Source organism: Amblyomma americanum, chromosome 9 (genome assembly GCF_052857255.1).
Source record: "Amblyomma americanum isolate KBUSLIRL-KWMA chromosome 9, ASM5285725v1, whole genome shotgun sequence".
NCBI lineage: Eukaryota > Metazoa > Arthropoda > Arachnida > Ixodida > Ixodidae > Amblyomma > Amblyomma americanum.
The window spans coordinates 19,664,312-19,681,466 of NC_135505.1; the positions used below are offsets into that span (position 1 = coordinate 19,664,312).

At 43.4% G+C, this 17,155-nt stretch overlaps 1 protein-coding gene and 1 pseudogene across 2 annotated transcripts in view; both read right to left on the reverse strand.

Annotated features, from left to right (window-relative positions):
• LOC144105719 (uncharacterized) overlaps nt 1-17,155 on the reverse strand; it is a 117,929-nt gene that overhangs the window by 88,387 nt on the left and 12,387 nt on the right. The gene's annotated exons all lie outside the window — the stretch shown is intronic.
• On the reverse strand, nt 5,131-12,958 carry LOC144105718 (uncharacterized; annotated as a pseudogene). Its single transcript, XR_013308867.1, has 8 exons — nt 12,496-12,958; nt 10,992-11,081; nt 7,940-8,052; nt 7,693-7,857; nt 7,354-7,540; nt 6,993-7,235; nt 6,607-6,778; nt 5,131-5,879 (listed from the first exon to the last, which is right to left on the reverse strand). The product of XR_013308867.1 is annotated as an uncharacterized LOC144105718 (transcript).

Consider the following 17,155-nt stretch of genomic DNA (forward strand, 5'->3'; position numbering starts at 1 on the left):
GTTTCACTCCGGGCTGAGGATCCTGCCGCGGCGGAAGCCTCCGCCATCGCCCTTGCCATAAGGCATTGTGATCTTGCGGACAAATCAACTCACATAATAACTGACTCGAAGCGAGCCTGTCAATATTACATTACAGGGAGAGTCCTAAAAATGACAGCGGCTCTACTCATACCGTCGGGCCTCTTACCTACACTTCAATGCCACCATAACATTACTTGGACCCCGGGCCATTCAGGTCTTGAAGGCAACGAGGCGGCAAACGATCTAGCTCGTGAGCTAACAAACCGAGCGGATCCTTGCCCGTACCTCACCCCTCTACCATCAAACTATGAGGAACGGCTGGAGATGCTTAGATTAGATCGTAGAATATATCCCCCTGCCCATATTAAACTCACCACAGAAGAAGCCACATTTTGGAGGCGAATACAAACGGATACCTTCCCTAACCTGTACTTGTACAGCTTCATTCACCCTTCCAAATACCGCCTCTTCTGTCCATGGTGCGGCGATAACCCTTCGCTGTTTCACATTTCCTGGAATATTCCCCAAAAACGACCTCATCTAAAAACATTACAGACATCATACGAGCAGTGGGAGGCAGCCCTGACCAGCAATGGCCTGGAGGACCAGTGTCGCATCATCAGACTGGTCCAGGCATCCGCCCAAGCCACCGGAGTCCAGAACTGAGGAGTCCGCCTACCTGACTCGTAGAACACTTCAATGAAATAATAAATGTTTTATCTCAGTAAGGCGTGTTGCTGGGCAAGTTGGTTAAGCATTTTTTGAAACTTGGAAAGAATCCACCTTGGCGCAAGTAAAACCATACACACAAAGGAAAGACAAGGAGACAACGGACAAGCGCCTGTCCGTTGTCTCCCTGTCTTTCCTTTGTGTGTGTGGTTTTACTTGCGCCAATGTGGGTTCTTTCCAAGTTTCAAAAATGTTTTATCTCTCTCTCTCAGCGTCAGACACATGCCTCGTAAAGGACGGGCCAGGAGCTGGAAAAAAAATTGGAGGGGACTCCTAAGCTCCTCCTGAAGGGCATCAGACGATAGCTTCGACGGGTTAATGCACATATGTGAAATTGGTAATTCTCGTCTTTACATGCTTGAATGCCTGGATGTCCTCACACCAACTCTAGCGCAGTGGTGCAGTGGTAAAGCGATGCCCTGCGATGGCAGGTACTTCCACCGCTGAGGCTTCTGCAATCTAGGTCGCTCTTCGCGGCCAACCTCTCGCGGCCAATTATTTATTTAACTGCCACCTGCCACAGTGCGCAGTTTGCTCACAGTCCGGTGGGCAGGTTGTGATGACGCCGCAAGGTCACGTGACCTAGCTGGCCCACCTGCCTCCTAGCATCATTTTCTGGTGATTTTTCGTGAATTTTTCGCTCATAGACAATGCGCTGACGCTGACGAAGACACAGGATTTTCTCCGATACGAGCTCTTCAGCATCATCATAATCAGCCTTACTACGGCCACTCCAAGACAAAGATCTCTCCGGTGTCTCTACAATCCGCCTTTTTCATATTTCTGCGCTGCCACCTCGCGTACAACGCTGGAAACTCACTGGAAGGGTACTGTGCGCCCAACCCGGACGGACTGAGTGCCGCTGCGGAGCACGTTTTGATGGAACCTGTCAACGATGGCGTGTCCTGGACAGCCCCTGGTACCTGGAGGATTTCTAGGATTGACTGATTGCTCGGTGCGAAGTCCGAAGCAGGCTGCTGTGCCCACCGCAGAGCAAATTCCTCAGTATCTTTGATCAACCGGCATGCGATGCGAACGCCAGCTGAGCAAGGGCCGCTGCTTCAGAGATGAAGGCTACATTCGGAACATAATGTTCAATGAAATATCCCCGATCAGTGAGGTTGGCGTTTTCCGCTGTGTATGCCTGCCGTCCATTAAAAGGTGGATACTACATCGTGCACGCCGTAGCCCAGAAAACGACTGGGGACAACAGTTTTCAGAAGCAATCGTTGTGCTTAAGCGCTGCCGAATAGCTACACGAACTACAAAAGCACAAGCGTACTCGCAACATGGCAGCTATGCTAGAATTTCACTTTATTTTCCCACAGCACACCGCTGCATAGGTTAAACAAGCATGCGCGTCCATAAAGACGGGCGCGAGGCGCGCACATTGAGTCATTCCGGCGATACCACGCAGCGCTCTTCATCATGGATATTTTTTTTTATTTAAGCAAACTGTAAGCCTAGTTAGGCTCTTACAGGAGTGGTCAAATTAATGGGACAATTATACAAACAATAGCATATCCAGTATAACATACTCGAGGCACAAAACATGCGCCTCCAGTAGAAAAGACCATAGCAAGTAGGCTGAGACCATCAACGGTCAAAGGACATGCGCATTGCTATACACGTTCATTTTGATGCATTTTACACACTGGAAAGGAGAACAACGAAACCACGAAGCGATACAATCAGGTCAACACGATGCTCTTTTGCTCGTTTTATTGTAAATTCTGTTTTTCAAAAAAAAACGACTCTACGTTTTCCAAAAAGATATCAAGAGAGACGTCGTCCATGAATTCGTGAGGCAGATTATTCCATTCTTCAATGGCTAACGAAAAAAATGAGAATTTATATGTGCTACATCGCGTTGGGGTGGGTCTGATGCACTTTTCATGGTTCAATCGCTTCGAACGATGATAAGGTGCCTTGATGTACTGATTTTTATCAAGTCTTATGCGATCATTGTAAAGAATAAAAAGAAACTTCATCGAAGCAACGCGTCGCCGACAAGCAAGGGTAGGGATACGCGCTTTAGCTCGCAAGGAAGATACGCTGTCATGACGTGAGTAGCAGGAATAAATAAACCGGAGGGCCTTAATTTGAATTTTTTTGAGTTGATCGCTGAGGTGCGAACAAACGCATAACGCACCTTCTTCTTCTGCCTCTTAATACATGGTACATACCCACACCGGGGGATTGGCCAGGGTGTAGTGGAATAAACAAGAAAATTTCAATAGGAGATTAAAGGGAAGCTGAAGAACTTTTCGAAAAAAAATGAGTTCCATGCGGCATTTTATAGTTTTTAGTCCGCTGAAACCGAATATCTCATTCAAAAAGGGCGGAAATGAACGCAAAAAGGTGATTTTTGGAAGAAAACAGGCACCAGCGCCTCGGGGCGCCGAGCGGACGCCGCGAATGCCCGCGATTGGCCGGGATCGTCGTGACGTCATTTACGGGGATCTCCGGCCAGCACCGACTGTGTTGCTGCGTAGCGCGTTGCTTTACCTGGCTTGAGAACTGTGTTTTGCAAATTATGGATGATTCAACATGCGTTGAACAGTTTGATGTCTCACCATACATGTTCGAGCCATCAGCGTGTCCAGAAAACGGCGGAACCGATGACGCCGCAGAGTGCGCCGACCGCGAATGTGAGGTCGCAACATTTTCCCGTGTTGGAAATCTCAACTGGTACGTATGTTTTGCGTACGAGCGTGCATAGCATTTGAGTAGGTGCATGTGCGTACATGTGTTTGCGTAGGCGTGTGTGTAAGTGGCAATAAAAAGCAAATCGCGTCAAAACGCTGTGTACTCGCTGCTGCATAAAAGCCGTGGACCACAACTTGTAACACGTGGAAACATGATCGAAATTATATCGCCGGCATGCTTACACGAGTCGCACGAGGTAAAGCGTTTGTGTGTTAATTTATTTATAGTGACGTGTCTAATTACACCCGAAGGCCTTTTAGAACTAAAAAGTAATGCCAAACTGGATGAGTTGGAGTGGGTTCACTGCTGTACTGCACCGCGAAAGGACGAGACGACGGAGGAAGCTCCAGCCTGCGCTATTCCTTCTGCTGTATGTTCGTGCTACGGTTCAACCACAAAACTTCTGCACTTAACCCTATACATTTTTTTTTCGCATGCTGAACACACTTTTGAACAATAATTATGGCTGCGTTTCGGAGTTCGCAGTGCTGCTCATCAAAACTATAGTGTGCACTGCGAAATATATTTGCTCCAGTTGCGCATCGAGGTAGCCAGTACAATTACTTGTGGCAGATATATGCGTACCGCGACTCGGCGACTTTGCCGTTCTAACTCGAAAAACATTTGCATGAATTCTGACGCTATTGTCGATCGTCAGCCATGAACAAGCGTTCATGAATGTAAATGTTTACATTGCTCTGGTATACTAGGTTGATATAATCGTTTTTTTTTCATTTAGGTGCAGTTGCATGTGCTGCGCACTGATGATGGATGAAAAGGATTGTTTATGCTGCCGGGAAGTGCAAGAAATCGGGAAGAAGCAAAAAGGCACACAGTGCGTAACGAGCTCAAAAGAGTTCAAGACTGTGTGCCTCAGTAAGGCAGTGCTGGAAGTGAGTTTAGCTCAGCATGGATGCGAACCAGCTGGAAAAGGCAAAAAATTTACGAACAGGTAACAAAATAATACAACGAAAAGATAACTATTGATGCAATAACATATTTTTTACAGGCAGTCTCGGTATGCTGCGAACCGTCAGTTTGTCTGGTTAAGGTGGAAGAGGCTGGGGCAGAACAACCGACGGATTCTGCCAAGCTGTGTGCTGAGCGCAGTTCGAAAGAAGTATACGGCTAAGAATGCTATATATACAGGCTGCAAGCATTTCTGGGATTCCATTTAGGTAAGTGCAGAAACATGGTTACGCACAAACGAATGCTGCACAGTATGAATTGGTGGCTCATTTACTGCTTTAAACATCTCCAGTTATAGCACAAGCACGTAGTGAAAGTTGTTTTCTTTCAGTTGGCATTCATTACATTACAGCTTTACTTATTGCATAAACGTCATGCAACAACGTCAACTGTATAAACTCGAAATTTTTGTCAGTTGCACTTTGCAAGATGTGCACGGCTTTTTTTTTCAGCAAGTTGCCCGTGTCTCATTCTATTAACGACATGTGGACTAATACTTTTATCTTGCACAAACAGCTTACACATTTTTGCTTTCAATGTAATTAATATAAATAGGCAAATATGTCAATATGCACCAGCTAAACTCTGAAAGCCGATTTTACAATAGAAATGCAGCTCCAAAGAAAAAAAACAGGATTTCCTTGATATTTATTTTGCAACACATACATGAAGTTGCTTTAAAAAATCAGTATTTTCCACAGGTAAATAAATGAAGACAGCAACATAAGGCCGCAAACACTGAAGTTCAGCGTAATATTTGCTGGAAGCTCAGCAGAGGAACGTGCGGCACACGGAAATCTTTTTTTATTGCCGAGTGCTAACTCAGTGTTACGGCTGAAGGCAGCATTCTGAGAGGCGTTGGTTGGAACACACATGGAGTTTATTGTGACATTATAATGGCATGGCTGCTAGAGTGCGCCTACTTTATGCGTTCCTCACACGCTCTGATTCTTCATGCTTGTTGACGACAGCATTCATATGGATCTTGCACGCGAGAGCCAGGACTCCGAAGACAATACGCACTGATAGGCGGACTGATTTCCTGCCCTCAACAAAGGAGGAGCCTACATTACTTATTGAATCGTGTTTTCCTTTGCTTTACAGCTTCTTCCTTTGGTACCCTTGAAAACTGACTGTTCAGCGGTGGTGGGGTCCGCATGAGTGCAGTCTTCTTGGCCTCTGATGTCCTGCTTGCCTCTACCACGACCATGTTCAGAAGTGTCTGTACGTACCCTAAAAAGAAATTTGAAAATGACATGAAGCAATGCTGCTTTGATAACAAGTAAAACCATTTGCATGTACCATATGTTGGTTGTTCCTTTACAGGGCAAGCAGTTGCTTTTCCTCCTGTGGCCTTTGGGTATTTCAAGTTTCAACGGGCTACACCGTCCAGTCGGCAGGCTTGGCTTCGTGCACAGTTTTCATTGTAATGCATGACGGCCAACTGGGTTCTGAAACAATGCTCAGTGTTCAAGAGTACAGTAAGCCATTACATGTAACACTGCTTGTCTCTTGCGCAGGTCATATATTACGGCCTGTACACTGTCGCCCCATAAGGTAACCATATTAGTACAGTGTAGCAAACTATGAATATGTGTGGAGTAGGAATTCTTGTGTATAACTAGTTGCCGCCACAGGTGATTTGTTGTTTGAGAAACACCGTTATTATAATAAGGATGTTGACCTTTTGGTTATTTTTCAAAAATGTGAGAAATTTTGGTGAATGTTTATTTCAGAATGCAGCTACTTTTTTTTCATTGGACCAACTATTCTTTCTTCTTTTTCCATAGCATAATACAGTATTTCAGTATGCTCACAAGTGGTTCGAAGTATATCGACCTTTTTGCAAGCACACACAGTCCAATCTGGTGCATTTAAAAGTACGGTTCTAGTCTTTCAACAAAAACAAATATGGCGCTGTCATTCTGAAATGCAAGCGGTCATATATTTCTAAAAACCTGGCTCCTAAACACTGTTTACGTACGGCGCTTGGCTAACCAAATGGGTAAGGAATCATGCAGTGTCTCTATTCCTCAGTGATGGAACTGCTGCTGGCCTCATGCGTAGCCAAAATATATTTTCTTATCCACGCTCATGCATGCCTTCACATCAGTGTGTTTACATGGATATATGTAAACACACAAGCAAATTAAAAAGACTTGAGATGTTGAGATTTACCTTCCCTTCATACCAAGGTATGAGTACTGGCAGTTCTTTGGGGCAAAATGCAATAAAAGACTATGAAACGTTTCCAGACCGTAAGTCCGGTGTTTAGTTGATAGCTTCGGCATGTCTGCCAATAGGACCTTTGAGGTAGCTATGTTGTTTAGCTTTTCAAATGCTTTCGATTCTGAAAAACAGGAGAGAGAATGAAAGAAATCAAAGTTGAGTAAGCAAATTGAGCACGTGTACAAGTTTTCATTTTGCCTCGTGTATTTTTACACATAATGCGCATTACCACCTTTCCCAGCTTTCGATTCTAGCAAAGTGTTCAAGCAGAGTGTTTCATTGCTTTCCAACATGTTAAATTTTCCTATATTTTTTTCTGCTAGGCCTCTACTTACCCTTTTTGAGCCACATCCGGCACTCAGGCTTGTCATGGAGGCAGGCTGGAAACAGTGCATAATTGTGCACATGCACATCCCTAGTGTGGTTGAGAAGCGATAACCATTTGGGAACAATGTGGTCGCTGTGCCCGTGGCTGGATGCAGCTGACCAGTATAGACGGTTCTGAATGGACTTAGCCCATAGCTGCAGGTCCTTGCAATCACGCCTCTTAGATATGGCAGTCACTTTCTTGAAGACACCTAAAAGGCATAATGCAAGAGCTAATAATCAGTGTTCACATTTTATTACAAAACACTCTGAACAGAAAACATTGCAAATGACGATATTTTCACCACAAAATGTGCTGCTTCAAAGTACCTTTTGCAACATGCCAAACGTTAAACTTGTGCTGGATGCCTGGTCTTTCTCTTCGCATGTGCGCCTTGATCTGAATATGTCGGTCTGTCACAAGAGCTTTCACAGTGATGCCTTGGTTTTCAAGAAATTGCAGGCCACGTTTGAGGCCTTCTAGTTCTATGTAGCAACTGCCTCCTACTTCATTGGACTGGAATATACAACATATAATTCTTTTTCTCATGATAGAAAATGCCAATATAGAGCAGAAACAAAAGTAGTAATAACTTCTGCAGCAGATGGCATTTGGCAGTATGGAGTTAAGAGGACTTCCCAGAATGCTAAAGTAAAAGTAAAACAAACCTGGACAAGCTCGAAGTGCAGCAATTTGTTGTTTTAGAAGTCCAACAAAGAATATGTGCCGAATTTAGCACTGAAGCCAGGTGAATCGGCTCGCCCATCCCCGGCAAGGGCGACTTCTTTGCCCCTGACATCCTTCAACAACTGCTCTTGCTGCTGCCTCCAAACCTTCAAAAAAAGATTTTTGAAAGCAGTGAGCACTTGCCGTGAAATCTTCAATAAGCATAACTTTTTCAAAACAATTGCTTACTCTGTCGATTGCTGGCCAAAGATGGATCTTCTGAATGTTGAAGAATGTTCTGTCGGTGACTACCTCAACACCAATTGAAGACAACATTCTCAAAGATGCAGTGGGGTTATTGCCTGACACAGGAGTAAACCGGAGTAACACAGGAGTAAACAGGAAACTTCTACATTTAGAAGAATTGATGAAAACAGCTTATCAGAGTTTCGACGTCTTTGTGCTAGCACAGATTGGACTAATATTTTAAGACAGAAGGATGCATGCCAACCGTACACAAACTTTACATCTACTATTCAAGAACACTATAATACTGCACTTCCGCAAGCAACGCACAGAACTCATAGAAAATCAAGAAAGCCGTGGATTTCAAAACAGCTGTATGACCGCATACAGGAAAACAACAGACATTTTTCTCGTTTTGTGAGAACAAATGACACTGACATTCTCCGTCAATTCAAAACGTTCCGCAATAAGTTAGGCGCTGATATTAAAAAAGCAAGAAGTGATTATTACGCGAGAAAGTTCTCCATGTCTGATGGCTCGAAGGGAACATGGAATACACTTAACGATCTTCTAGGTAAAAACAGAACCAACGCAGCCGTCTCACTCCACATTCATGGTGCGAACTATGATGGCGCTGACCTAGCGAATGAATTTAATGGGCATTTTTTATCTGTTTTTCCACGAAAATCAACTGATGGTCCACATCAAGATGCCTCAGTCTATATAACCAGTAAACAAAGTAATTCCATGTTTTTGTTACCATGCACTGACTCAGAAATAATTACCATTATTCACTCCTTACGTAGTAATAGTGCTCCAGGTGTAGATGGCATAGCTCCAGTCCCGATCAAGAAAGTAGCAGATGTCATTGCGATACCATTAGCACATATAGTCAACCTAATGTTCACGACAGGCACATTTCCACATCAGTCGAAAATAGCTCGTGTCACTGCCATTCATAAAGGGGGTGACATTAATGATTTAAATAATTATCGGCCGATCTCCATTCTTTCAGTTTTCTCTAAGATTGCGGAACTTGCAATCAACACACGTCTTTCTGCATATCTCGACAAAAACCATGTCATCTCCAAGCAACAGTACGGATTTCAAAAAAAAAAAAAAAAACAACTGAGGCCGCCTTACTGGAAATCAAAGAAAAGCTAATTGGAAACATAGAAAATAAACTGCTAACAGTTGGCATATTCCTTGATATAAGGAAAGCGTTTGAATCGGTTGACCATAAGATATTGCTTGAAAAAATGCAGTGTTATGGAATACGAGGCGTTCCTTTAACCTTATTTGCTAGCTACCTTGACAACCGATCTCAAACAACTATCATTAACGGTATTTCATCTGGGATTGGTCAGATAGTGTCTGGTGTGCCACAGGGCTCCGTTCTAGGACCAACGTTGTTCTTATTATATATTAATAATATCGTCAACCTTCGTCCAGCAGACAACATTATAATCTATGCAGACGATACTAACGTATTTTTTTCAGGGCAAGATAGTAATATTTTGCAAGCAGCCTCCAATAGTTGGTTATCCCAATTGTCTGTTTGGTTAAAATCAAATAGGTTAGAACTTAATGTCAGGAAAACAAAGTACATACTGTTTAGAGCCAAAAATAAGGAAGTTCCGAACAACTTCCAAATTCACTTCGAACAAGCTCCTATAACTCGTGTCAGCTCTACAATGTTCCTTGGAGTCATTTTTGAAGAACACTTACTCTGGACAGATCATGTAAACTACGTTTGCACTAAAATGGCTCGCTCTGTTGGTATCCTAAATAAATTTCGCACAATACTGCCTCGAAAATTCAAACTACAAATTTATTTTTCACTAGTCTTTTCGCATGTAAAATATTGTTTGTTGATCTGGGGAACGACTACCTCAACCAATCTTGTGAAAGTACTTACTTTACAAAAAAGAGCTGTACGAGCGATTGATAATTTACATTACAATGAGAGCACGGGGCCTTCCTTCCTCAACCATAGACTGCTAACCATCACGGCCGCTTACCACAAGAAGCTTGCTGTTTATATCAGAAACCTTATGAAAGGAAACTGGCAGACTTTCGCGAGCACATATTTAATTGCCCAAACAGCTTACAGTCAAAGGCACCCTCAATACCATGCATCAAAATCCCGTACAAACTATGGGTTCCAAAAACTAACTCACATAATTCCTCATACATTAAACACCTATCCATACATAACAGAATTGTCAGTACAAAATATGTCAGAGGTCAGATTTAGGAAATCTGCTCATGAATATTTTTGTTATAGCTAGTTGTGGTGTGTTTTTACCTAATCAGTTTTTGTCTTTGTTATGTTTTGCTCTTTTGTTGTGCTTAGCTCTATGCATGACTGATTTCTGTTTCGTTGTCAATATATCCGCTGCTTTTCTAGTTTCTGTTACTTATGGAAATTTTGTACCATTGCCAAGTGCCACTTTGTTTTGTTGTTTTTTTTACATGGGGAGGGCAGGCCTCTGTCAGGCGCTACTAGGCGCCTTTAGCTTGCTCTCTCTTGTTTGCAGTCTCTGTACTGGCCAAACAAAACCAATAAATGAAAAAAAAAATAAAAGGGCAGCACAAAGTTTCAAGTTTAATACTGGCTGTTGTCTCACAACATCCTGATTTTTCCAGCGCAGTTGGTGCCTTGAAGGACACCAAGCATGTATTTCAATCAGAGTTCCTTCGCAGCGAATGCTGCATGTGCAAGGTGCAAGGCACGTGTGGCACACTTCAAACAATGCTTTCAGGTGCTTTTTCTGAACTAAAACTATTACTCTCTCAGAATAATTTATGGCCGACTGCTGCTGCGAACATAGGTGCCCATCACAATTGTCACATCTGAAAAAAAAAGCAGGATTCTTATAGTGAAAACTTGTGAAGCAGTGGCATAAAGTTTATATTATTTGTGCCATCCCATAAGCTCCATAAAATGGTACCTCAAGCTAAAAGGTATGCAGCAGTAAGAATAGCAAAACATACTCCTGCCAGGAGTCACTGTCAGGGCTTTAGTCGTCGTGATGTTCGGGCTCAGGCTCACAATCAGTAAGGCTGTGATCCTCTTCGTATGGCTCTACCATAAAATTCACTTGGGTAGCTGCATCCACCAGGAAGCTCCCAACCTGGACACCTTAAAAGAAGGGAACATGTATTCAACTAAATATTTTAGAGCTCATTGTCATAATTTTCGTTAAGAATAAAGAAGAGATCCAATCGCTTTAAAATATTTTGAAGCTCACAACTACAGCTAAAATATTAAAGTGAACATTCCATATGTGCTCGATATGAAGACACGCACAAAAAACATGACAAGATTACCCCACCGACTGAAACACCTTGAGGCTGTGTCTGTGTTTTTCGTGATGTTTTCGGTGCTTTCACATTTGCTTGCAATCCCTTGTAGAGTGTTGGTGGCCGCACCACAACTTGGAAGCTTTTGTCAGTAGTGTCAGGAACATTATTTGCAACATCATCTGCCTCTGTCACACTTTCTGCTATAAGCGCTTCGCTTGGGGATGGTGATAGTGATGCGGTAGCTTCTTGAGGAGCTATGTTTTCGAGCAGCTGTTCAAGGACCTGAAGGAGCATTAAATGCGGGCAACACAAATGCAGGTTTATTATAATAAGACATGCATCCGTCAAAATGTATGAAAACCACATACAAAAGCTTTTCTTTCTTCAGTATTGATGACCTCATTGTCTTAGACCACATCCAAAGAATAGGAGCCTCGCAGAATTTACACAGGAATGCCCTTTTGTGCACTCTGCTCTTTTGCATCCGGAAAGATGCGACACTATTTTAAAAAGAAGTTCTAACACTATGTTCAAAAGAACTCAAATTTATACCAGTTAAACAGCACAGGCTTGAATTGCTTGAACGTAAAGCACACAGAAAACTGCTCCCATTGCACTGATGTGGTGCGATTTAAAGTACCGGAACATGAACATTTCAATAGATATATGGTAAGAGGGTGAATCAAAAACTCTGACGAAAGGTGCCGATTCTACGCTGCACAGCTACACTTTCAGTTACTGCAGTGCTGCTAGCACGTATTCCAAACCAAAAAAAAAAAAATTGGTGGACGCCTAGGCTTAAAAAGTGGGACGAAACAGCGTGTTGCAGCGTTACGAAGGAGTCGACTGAACGCCATCACCTGTTCGGCGCGACGCCTTGACCGTTGCACAATTTATGGAATGGAAAGGACGCCTGTCTCACATAACTCGGTGGACACCCGAAAGTAATATTTCCGACGCGCGACCGTTTTCGACCGAACGAGAGATACGCTGTTACGTAAAATTGCCCCGCCGCGATAGCTCAGTGGTTATGGCCCTAGGGTGCCGATTTCTAGCACCCTGATTTCGAGAAAGGGGGACCTGACCCGGCCGTGGCTGCCGCATTTTAGTTTTGGGAAATGCATGATGTAAAAGCGGGTAGGCGATCCCTTCGCTACTGCGTCCTTCATATGGCTACACACGGTTCGCAGAACGCTGAACCACAGAAACAAGGAACCGCTAAATACACAAGCGTGCGTTAAAACACTTACCTCACGCCGCTTTCTTTTGGCGAAGGCCGCTCTTGGAGGTGGCGAAGTGCTTCTGTTGTGTGGGAACACTGAAGGAACGACTCCGGGTTTCAGTCGCGCCGATTTAATTGAAATACCGAGTGCCCGCATCGTTCCCAAGCTTCCATGATAGTCACTGTCGCGGAAATGGTCGGAGCACAACACAGTTGACTTCGTAGGCACGAAGTTTTTCCTTTTCACGGCAGTGACCCAACGCGCAGAAAGTTTCCTGTCCTTTGGGAACGTGTGGAACACCACGTCGTCTCGGCCGCCAGTGTTCGCGCAACCGAACGCTGCGCAAAACGAAGGCATGACTACGACTAGTCGCTGCACGCACTCGGCACAGACGCCCGAACCAGAGAAAGTATTCGGCACTGGCAGATGATTGCGTTGATCCGTCGTTCACCAAAGCGCAGGCCGAAAAGGAGCAAGCAAAGCGGGACGGCCGGCCGGCCGACTGCCCCTGAATGGCGTCACTTCCTGAATTAAAAGACTAGCGCATATAACAGAGACACAGACAAAGAAGTAGACAGGACGAGCGCTCGTCCTGTCTACTTCTTTGTCTGTGTCTCTGTTATATGCGCTAGTCTTTTAATTCATGATGAAACACCAACTAGCCCAGCTTTCCGCATTGATGGCGTCACTTCCGCCAGTTCCCCTTTTCTGCCGCCCCCCATTCGGCGCTTCCGGAAGCGAAGAGGGCGTGTCGGCGGCGGGTTTTTAATAAGCGATTGCGGCTTATTTTGCTAACAGAATCGAGCAAAAATTTACACATATGATTTTCAAGGTCCTTTCTTCCCAACCACAGCGTTTCATGCGATTTGAAAACCGTTTCAGCTTCCCTTTAAGACAAAATTCTAGCACCATGCATGAATGCTCTCGCAGCTTCTTTTTCGTTGTCCGCTCCATCGCGCGTTGAAAGTGGCTCACAGCACTTGCCCATTCCGCCTTCTTGTTTGAGAAAGCAAAAAGCGTCGGAACGAAGTCTAAATGCCGCGGTGACATTTGAGACCTTCCTGGTCATGAAGAAAACCTTACTTGATAGACTGCACATGCATTGCAGTACCTCGTCCGTACCTGTCACAAAGTGATGCTCGCACAGTCTTGACGTGTTTGACAGTGCCCAAGGGCGGCCACGATCATCGAGCTGGCGAACTGCTTTTACCCACGCTTACGTCGAAGGCGGTCCCGGGAAGCGTTCGGAAAGCGAAAATATCCGAGTTATTGGGCATTGCAGCCGTATGCAACACGTCGTATGCATCGCCAGATGCGTCGCGCTGAATGCCCGACGGCTGCAGCAACGCACCCCGCGTAAGAAACCGGTTTGTTTACACTTCCACGGCCGGTCTCGAGTGGAGCGCGCCACCCTTCCAATATGTTTCGCGACACCGCGGCCAGGGGATGGGCGCATGCGCAGTCGCGTCTTGAAAAAGGCGGACTAACCCTGCCTTTCCCAACTGCGGCCCCCGTATCCCCGCGAACTTCTCAATCTCATCCGCCCACCTATCCTTCTGCCTCCCCCTGCTACACTTGCCTTTTCTTGTTATCCACTCCGTTACCCTTAAGAAGAAGCGGTTATCTTGCCTTCACATTAAATGCTCTGCCCAAGCCCATTTCTTCCTCTTGATTTCGGCTAGGGTGTCATTAATCAGCATTTGTTCCGTCACCCGCTCTGCCATATTTCGGTCTGTTAATGTTACACCAATAATTTTTCTTTCCATACTTAATGCGTTGTCCTTAACTTATTTATTTTATTTATTGGTACTGCAAGATAAAAGAGGCCCAAGCAGGAGGGCAATACAGTACAAGGCGTGATAATGCAAAAACAATGATAAAAACACAAGAACAGGAGGAGGTTGTAGCAGTGCTACTCAAAACGAGTAATTTCTTTCGCTAGCCCAAAAGCAAAAACAGAACAGCCGCACATATAAAAATACAAATAGGCGGATGCATTGCTGCGCAAACCAACAGAAAGTGGGAAAAGATCCCGAAATGAATCAATTCAAAATACATACAAAAAAGTGGGTTGCAAACGCTGCTTAAGTTTAACCTAGTTATTAGGAGAAAAAAAAAATTGTAACTATTCTGCAAATTTCTTTCATTGCAATACCCCTACAGGAATGGAATTCCATTCGTTTATAGTACGCTGAAAAGAACTATTCATGTGCGATTTTGTTTGAGAAAATATTGGTGTAGAGAAATGGTTATGTCTCTGTGTTGTTCTGCGTGTACTAAGAGGCTTTGCGTAATGAGACAATTGACGTTCGATTTTTTCATTTACTATGCTATGCAAGAACCGGAGACGACTGACTTTACGCCTGTACTCTAGCGTACCGATTTATTCACAAGCATTAATAAAGCATTAATAAAGCATTAACATAGATAAACTTGAGAGGGTACAAAACTTGGGTATCCGATATGACTTTAACAACTATACCAGGAGCTTTAGCGTTTCACGTGCAAAAAACTCGCTGGGGTGGAAGACGCTTGAAAAACGTAGATATTGTTTAAGGTTAAAATTTTTTCATAGTATTTACTATTCCAATACTGGCATAAACCCTGACCTGTACATCCATTCACCAAACTATATTTCGCTACGTCGTGACCATCGATTAAAAGTTAAGGAAATTAACTGTAAATCAGAGATGTACAAATATGCTTTTTTTCCCTAGGTCTATAAGAGATTGGAACCGGCTCTCTGAAGAGGTGGTATTACGTCAGGTGATTTATTCTCTTCATCTTTGTGAATGCTGTTTTTAGGCTGTATTACTGTTGCATCATGGTTGCATTGTATGTGCTGCACTTTGTTACCTTTCTTTTCGTTTGTATGATGTGTTATTCCCCCCACTGTAATGCCTCTTGTGGCGCTGTGGGTATTACAATAAACAAATAAACGGGGAATCTTTCTTTTATATTTCCCAGAGATAAATCTGATGACCTTCCTTTGGATACGCTATAATTTAATTATATCCTTAATAGTGTGAGGATAGTTCATGCTTCACCAACTAGCCCAACGTGTTTTGTTAGTGTGAGGATCCTACACATCTGCCGCATATTCCATCTTTAGTTGGACAACGGCGTTGTACGCTAAAATTTTAGTATTGACAGGTGCGTTTTGAAAATTTCTCCTCAAGAACCACAACTTCCACCACGCTGCTGAACACGTCAGAGAAATATGTTTAGACCAAAGGAGTTTGTTATTGAATATGGCACCCAAGTACCTGTATTTTTCAACCTCAATTACTATTGTGTGGTTAAGTACATAAAAATATGCTATATGCTCTTATTTTTACTAGCAGCCCAACAGTTTTGCGTACATTGGTTTCCATGCCCCAAAGTTCTCGTCACTCGCCGATAGCAATAACTGATTTCTGCAGACATTCGTGATCGTTTCGGGAAACTAATTTCGTAAAAATGAAACAGTCATGCGCAATAAAAAATTAACATAAACATTATAAGGAGTGTCTTCTACAACATCACTAATATAGCTGAAACATAAAAAGTGGTCCTTATATGCTGCTTTGCGGTACAGCTGAAGTAACCTGACGGATATTGGAAGAACATTTGTTAATTTCTACGAATTGCTCATCACTGAAATAGGCTTGGATCTATGATATAATTAGTAGGAAGACCAATGAGCTGCAACTTAATTTTCCATGGGGAACCTTATCGTGCGCTTTACAAAAATGAAAAAAAGACCATATCGACTTGCCCGGATGAGTTAAGCACCTTGGAGATTTCATGAACAACTGACACGAGCTGAGTTGAAATCGACATTCCCTTTCTAAAGCCGTGCTGTAATGGAGAGAGGACGTTATGGTCTCTCAGAAACTGACGAATAATGCCTTCAACAATATGCTCTAATAATTTACTGCAAGTGCACGTACTAGAAATGGATTGCTAATTGGATACTGCAAGATGATCACCCTTTTTATGAATTGGGACAACCCTAGCGGTACGCCAGTCGGATGGTGTTTCTCCAAATTGCAGTGATAATTGGAAAAAAACAAGTTAAGAACGCACATATCTGCTCCGCAAACCTTCGCAAAAAAGCATTCCGTAACTTTTTGAATTTTGCATAATTCCTACCATCGACTTTTATAAGCATATCTAAAACACCTTGTCTGGAAATCATATTATCGTGTAATAAAGACCCTCAGTGTTACAATTCTTAAATTCTCCTAGGTCAGCGAACACCTAGCGACAATAATCATTGAAGTGCTCAGCTATACTGGGTGCATCTTCAAAAATTTCGTCATTAAATTTTATTTTTGTATTGCCTGTTTAGATTGACCTCAAACGCGCCCAAACTTTTCTGGGGAATAAGAATTAAAATCAGCAACGCTATGAGTTAAAACTTGTCTCGGGCTGCTTTCACTTTAGTCAGTAATTCAGTTTTCAAAATTTTGAGAGGCGCACTTTGTGTATTGCGTCTCTTTTTCATTCGTTCCAGATTTTGCTTAGTTCGGACGATATCTCTGTTTATCCTTGCCTTCTCTTGAAATCCGCTCCGTTACCTGTAAGGACCAGTGGTCATCTCGCCTTCGCATTATATTGCCCTGCACAAGCCCATTTCTTCTTCTTGATTTCGACTAGGATGTCATAAACAAGCGTTTGTTCGTCACCAACTCTTCCCACTTCT